Source organism: Sus scrofa, unplaced genomic scaffold (assembly GCF_000003025.6).
Source record: "Sus scrofa isolate TJ Tabasco breed Duroc unplaced genomic scaffold, Sscrofa11.1 Contig53, whole genome shotgun sequence".
NCBI lineage: Eukaryota > Metazoa > Chordata > Mammalia > Artiodactyla > Suidae > Sus > Sus scrofa.
The window spans coordinates 55666-62887 of record NW_018085237.1 but is presented as its reverse complement, the minus strand read 5'-3'; positions in this window follow the sequence as shown (position 1 = coordinate 62887).

Sequence of the window (7222 nt, the reverse complement as noted above, 5' to 3'; positions counted from 1 at the left end):
TTTTTAGTAGTGCTTTACAATCTCAGGTTGACGGAAATATAATTGTGCACCAGAGCCCCTGATGGAAATGGGTACTTCTATTGGTATATGTGGTGTGAGAGACAGCCAAAAAGATAAACTATCTATTTGAATCTTTGTGGAAATGTTACATGAACATTAGGATTTTGCTGCAGATACAGCAGGACACACGTGTCCCTTAACAATAAGTAAGTATAGAATAGTGTCAATAACTATTGAATTGTATCTAGGGGAAACTTAATTTTTTCACTGACTTTCTGGATTTGTCATATGCCAATGTAACTGAGAAATCACTTTGTAAGATGAGATTATTTTTTAAAGTTTTATTTTTAATGCAGCATAATCATGACATATTTTCAAATATTATCAAAGGGAATAGCTTAAAACACAGATCATCCTCTCAGCTTTGATAACAAGATGAAATTTTCCCAACCAAAGACCACAAGTTTTATGCTATTTTGGTGTTCTTGTAAATGAAATCAATTTATATAAGCATATACCTATATGTGATATATATTATTCTGTTATTGACAAATGTTAGTATCCCACACTTCCAGTTTTTAACTCACTCTACAACATATTTTGGAAATCACTGCATATGTATCTAATTCATTTTGGTTAATGATTGCGATAAAGGGGGAGTTTGGGGTTAGTAGATGCCAACTGTTACATTTGGAATAGATAAGCAATCGAGTCCTACTGTACAGCACAGGGCACTAGTCCCATCATCTTAGAACATGATGGAAGATAGTATTTAAAAAAAGAAAGTACATGTATGTATGAGTGAGTCACTTTGCTGTACAACAGAAATTGAAGGAACATTGTAAATCAACTATACTTTAATTAAAAAATATTTTTAAAATGATTGTATAAAGTACTATCCCTCATTTATTCAGCTTTCTTCTCATAGGCATTGAAGCAATTTCCTACTTTTGTTATCATGGAAGGGGCTGCAGTGACTATTTTGTGTCTATGAGTGAGATTATCTGTAGCAAATAGAATCACTAGACCTATGTCTATATGTGGTAGTAATATCATGTGTTGGAAATCACTCTCCCTATGAGATTAAATTCCTACCAAAAATGTGAGATTGCTTCCCATAGAAATTTTCAACCATACTTAGATATTTATCAGAAGATCACCTTGTTAATCTAGTAAGTGAAAAGCTACCTGATCGTGATTTAAATTTGCATACACTTAACTAGAATGAAATTGAACTTCTTTTCACATACTTAATTTTAATAAGGTTTTTTTTCAGGATCAGTTCTTTTGCTCATGATTCCTCTGTGCTGTGTTTTAAAATATTGGCCCTTGAAATCCATTTATACTTGAGGAAATTATGCTTTTGTCTGGCATATATGTTATGCATGCATTTTATCAGCTTGACACTTATGCTTTTACTTGTGCTATTATTTGGAAAATATTTGTGATGAGGTACATAAAATAATGCCTATATTTATTATAAGTGGATAAATAATAATTTCTCTTATTTCTACCTTCTCTTACCAAAGTCAGGCTGTGGGACACTGAAGAATATAGATCCAAAGGATTCTCTATTGAAAAGTTTCAACTATAACTTGGAGCTTCCTGAGTTCATTTTCTAAATTTCCTAGTGCTTAACATGAATGAAATTTGAAAGAATATTCATATTGATGGCAAATGTTATCACTCTATTTACCCTTCATTTTAGTCTTAGCATCTCCTTGTGTCAATAAAATACGTTGAAAGACTCAGAAAATAATGAATAAGGGGAAGAATCTAACTTTAGACAACATGTTATAAATTTAAAAATGTAAAGTTTAATGATATAAACTGAATTCATAACTGTAAATAACTAAAAATGTGAGGTAAAGCAAAAAGAAATAAACTTAGTCAATGGCAAAAGATTAAATCTCATTATTGACTGGACAATTTGAGTGGATTTTCACTGCTAAAACTGTGTTTACTTTACCTCTCTCTCCCTCCCTTCACCCTCTCCCCATCTCTCCTGTACTCCCCCACCAATGTTTATAACATTTACTAGGAAGTATTTATAACTGTATTACTAAGTTTAAGCAATGTAAAAACATATTAGGGTGAGTCAGGCATAGGTTTTCTCTATTTACACAACACTCTACCCTAATAAATTAGTGTTTATTATATTTGAGGAACTATTTATTTTTTGTTATGTATATATTTCATTTTTTCATAAGCAATCCATTAAATAGATTGAATAAAATATATGGTTTCAATTTTATTCAGAAAACAATAATACAGAAGATAAATGATTACCAATTGGAAAGTGTACTTTCCCAACGCAGAGGTCATCTGGATTCATATGTTGTAATTTCCAATAGAATTTGGTGTCCAGAGTGGGCAGATCATATTAACACTTGAACCTGGGATTTGATGTCAATGGTTATATCATGAAATTTTACCTTTATAAAAAATGAAGATACCATTTCATTTTTAATATTGTTATCTTATTTATAAAATCTTACAAAAACCATCATTACCTCCTGTCAAAAATTATTTTAGAATAAATTCATTATTAAAATAACATGAAGGAGTTCCTGTCGTGGCTCAGAGGAAATGAATCTGACTAGCATCCATGAGCACACAGGTTCAGTCTCTGACCTTGCTCAGTGGGTTAAGGATCCGGCATTGCCATGAGCTGTGGTGTAGGTTGCAGATGCATATTGGATCCTGTGTTGCTGTGACTGTGGTGTAGGCTGGCAGCTACAGCTCCAACTCGACCCCTAACCTGGGAACTTCCATATGCCACAGGTGTGGCCCTAAAAAAATAAATAAGTAAAATAAAATAACATTAGATTTCAGTGTTCTCACATTTCTTTGATTTCTCGGATATTTCAAAGCTAAGTTTCTGCACTGGTGTCCAAAGTTGGCATGTGATGCATGAGGAGGTCCATATAGTTAACACAGAATGAAAATGTCATAATCTATTATAAACTTACCTAATACATTCCTCTATAACTCCAGTATGATAAGTGCACGCGTGCGCGCACACACACACACACACACACACACACACACACACACCACATTCACCATAGGCTTTCATGCTGATTTTCATTTCAGATGAATAATTAAAAGTAGGAAGTAGACGAGAAAATAAATAACCTAAAAGATAAAATTTTTAAAAAAAGATTGAAAGTAGAAGTAAAAGAAGATACACAGGAGAAAATAATAGAAGTTTTGTGTGATTTGAGAATACTTTTAGTCAAATTAAACATGGGGAAATGAAGTAAAAGTTTTATTACATGAGTCCACTTATATGAGATATACAAAATAGACCTAGAAAGAGAAAAGAGAATGGTTGTTGTCAGGTTTTGCATGGAAGGAAAAATGGAGAATTATCTTCAATGGATATTTAAAATCAATTACACAAGATTAGTAAATTCTAAAAATATGCTTTAAAACACTGTAGTTAACCATAGTGCACTGTATACTTCAAAGTTTGTCAAGAGGGCAGGTCTTAACTAAAATAAAAATACTATAAAATGAAATAAAATACTATAAATTTCTCACTAAAATAAAATGCTAAAATAAAAATAAAATGTGTTTTCACTAAAATAAAAATACTATAAAAATTTAAACATACTAAAATATTATAAATAAAATATATAGATGACAAGATATGAAAAGATGATCAATATCATATGTCATTAAAGAGCTGCAAATTAAAACATCAAGATACAACTATGAACCTATTAAAAAGCCAAATTACAAACACAACATCAAATACTGGTGACAATGTGATGAAGCAGGTACTCATCCAACTGGTGAGAATGCAAAATGGTACATTCATGTTGGAAGAAACTACGGAGGTTTTTTACAAAACTAAGCTATTAGTATCATACAATGCAGTAATCACACAACATAGTCTTTACCCAAAGGAGTTAAAAAGTCATGTCCACACGAAAAAATTGCATACAATTGCTTATAGCTGCTCTAATTCATAACTGTGAAATCCAGGAATCAATCAAGGTGCTCTGCAGTAAGTAAATGGGTAGATAAACTGTACTATAACCACAATGGAATATTAATGAGCATTGCAAAGAAACTTATCAAGCCATTAAAAAGACATGGAAGAAACCTCAACGCACATTACTTTGTGAAGAAACCTCAACGCACATTACTTTGTAAAGAAACCAATGTGAAAGGCTACATATCATATGATTCCACCTATAGGACATTCTGGAAAAGGCAAGAACAGTGGAGACAGTATAAAGATTTGTGGTTAACAGGGGTTGTGGAGGAGATAGAAAGAACCAGAGCACAACTGATTTTTAAGACAGTGAAATTATTGTGCATGATACTAGAATGTGGATACATGTCATTACATATAGGTCAAAATTCATAGAATTACACTCCAAAAGTAAACCTTCATTTTATCTGTGGTCTTTAGGTGATAATAGTGTATAAGCCAAATTCATTGATTGTAACACATATTCCACTTTGGTACAAGATGTTGACACAAAACCCATAAAATTCTACAACACAAAGAGTAAAACAAATTGTAAACTACAAACTTTAGTAAAAATGGATTAATACTGATTCCTCATTTGTATCAAATGTATTACCTAATTGTTGAGTTGTCAGTAAACAGTATATTGGTGAAGGGGATATAGAGCATAGATGGGAACTCTAAGTTCTATGTATTTTTTTCTTTGGTAATTTTTCTGTAAGCCTGAAATTATTCCTTTAAAATAGTCTATCAAAAAAAGTTATATTATCAAGAGAAATCTCAATTTCTCATTACCATGTTCAAAATATTTTATTTGGATTTTTATACAAATTCACTACAAGTACATCTTTTATTAACACATATATTAATATCTTCAAATATTCTATAGCTTACCCTAGTATAAATACACTTAAATACACATTTAATGAACATGCAATATTTCCTTGTGCAAATAGTTTTTTAAAATCTTGAGCATTATTATAATGTTGCAAATATTAATTTGAATGTTACACTATGAAAATTCCACATGAAAGACTTCAATACTTTTATAAATGTGTATCTAAAAAGTTCTTATATCTTTTTCTCTTCTTTCTTTACTTTCTTTCTCTCTCCCCCATGTCTTTTGCTTTGCCTGAGGCATGGGGAAGTTCCCTAAGCCACTGCAGTGACAACACTGGATCATTAAGCCATTGCATCACTGGAGAACTTCCACTTTCTTTCTTTTTTAATATACCAATTTCATGGATCATTTAATGTTAATAATCATAGAGAGGACATAATTTTTGTAAGTAAGTTTGCTCTCTAATAAAAGCAAAATAAGTTTGGATTTTACAATCGATGTATCATATAGAAGTACCTTAGGTTCTAAAAGGAAGTAAATGCAAAACATACATTTTCAAAGTTTGGGGTAGGATTTTTTGTCCTAAAAAAGGCTGATAGAGTTCATGTCAAAGATTAGGGGACATATACCTATGTCATGCAGATTCCAAGGCCAGAGATAAAATATGAGCCACAGCCCTAATAAAGCCAAATCCTTAACCACTAGATCACCAGGGAACTCTGGCAATGACAGTTATTTATAGAAATAAAAACAATTCTAAAATTCACATGGAACCACACATTTCTCCAATTGGACAAATTACTATTGAGAAATAAAAATAAATCTGGAAGAATTAGACTTCCTAATCTCCAAATATATTAAAAAGCTACAGTAATTAAAATGGGATGATACCACCATAAAAGACAAATGTATAGAGCAAAGGCACAGAATAGGGACCCCAAAACCCCAAGTATATACTCTCAACAGTTCCTTGATGCAAACTAAGAACATACAGTTGAGAAAGGAGAGTCTCTTGAACAAATAAGTTGAGAAACTGGATAACCAAATCATATGAAAGAAAGTGTACCCTTATGTTACATCATATACACAATCAATTTAAAATGAATTAAAAAATTTAATGGAGGAACTGGAACCGTAAAATTCCTTGATAAAAACAGAAATGAAAAACTTAACAACAAGCTTGTCAATGATTTCTGGAAAAGACACAAAAAATCACAAGCAAAATAATCAAATTTAGACAAGTGAGACAACATCACTAAGCACAGCAAAGGAAAGCTTATACATGGTGAACAACCAACCTATGATGGGAGAAACTATTTGTAAATCACATACACAATACAATATTAAGACAGAAAATATAATATACAAGAAATTCCTACAATTCAATAGAAAAGAATTAACAACCCAATTAATAAATGAAATGAGGACTTGAATGGACATTTCTCCAAAGACGACACAAAGACTGTCACCTGGTATACGTGATCAACATCACTAATTCTCAGGGAAATGTAATCAAAACCACAATGAGATATAATCTCCCATTGAGTAGGATATATTTATTAAAATAACAAAGATAGCAAGTATTTGCACATATATGGAAAAACTGGAAAACCTGTATGCTGCTCATGGTGATGTAAAATAATACAACCCCTAGGAAAAACAGTATGGTTGTTCCTCAAAAAATTGAAAATAGAATTGCTGTATGATACAAATTTTCACTTCTGGATCTATATATCTAAATGTATTGATATCAGGAATGCAAAGAGATAATTACACTCTCCTCCTTATTGTAACATTGTTCCCAATAGCCAAGATATGAAAACAAACTGTTTATTGAAAGATTAAATGATAAAGAAAAGATGGTATATACATACAATGGAATAGTATAGTCTTTTAAAAAGGAAATGCTGCCATATGCAAAACTTGGATGAACCTGGTCAACACTATGCCAAATGATATAAGCCAGGTAGATAGGGACAAATACTGTATGATTCCACTTATAGGAGGTATACACAAGAGTCAAACTCATACAAACAGCATGATGGCAGTTGCCAGAACTAGGGAAGATTTTTAATTATAGAAGATGAATAAGTTCCAGAGCAAGTGTACAACATGTGCTTATGGTTAATATTATTCTGTTGTGTAATTTAAAGTTTGTTAAGAGGGTGTTTCTCAAGTATTTTATCACAATAAAAACTTTATAGAATAAATAAAAGAATTATCTTCTCTTAAAAAATAATGTCTTCAGATATAAAAAGGAATATGTAGAGAAGAAAAATAAGATAGATAAAGATAACCAACATCAAATGCTATTAAAGAATTGCAACTAAAACAAGATGGACCTATGCACCTATAAAAGAAGATGACACTAGGCACCAATATATAAAAAGCCACAT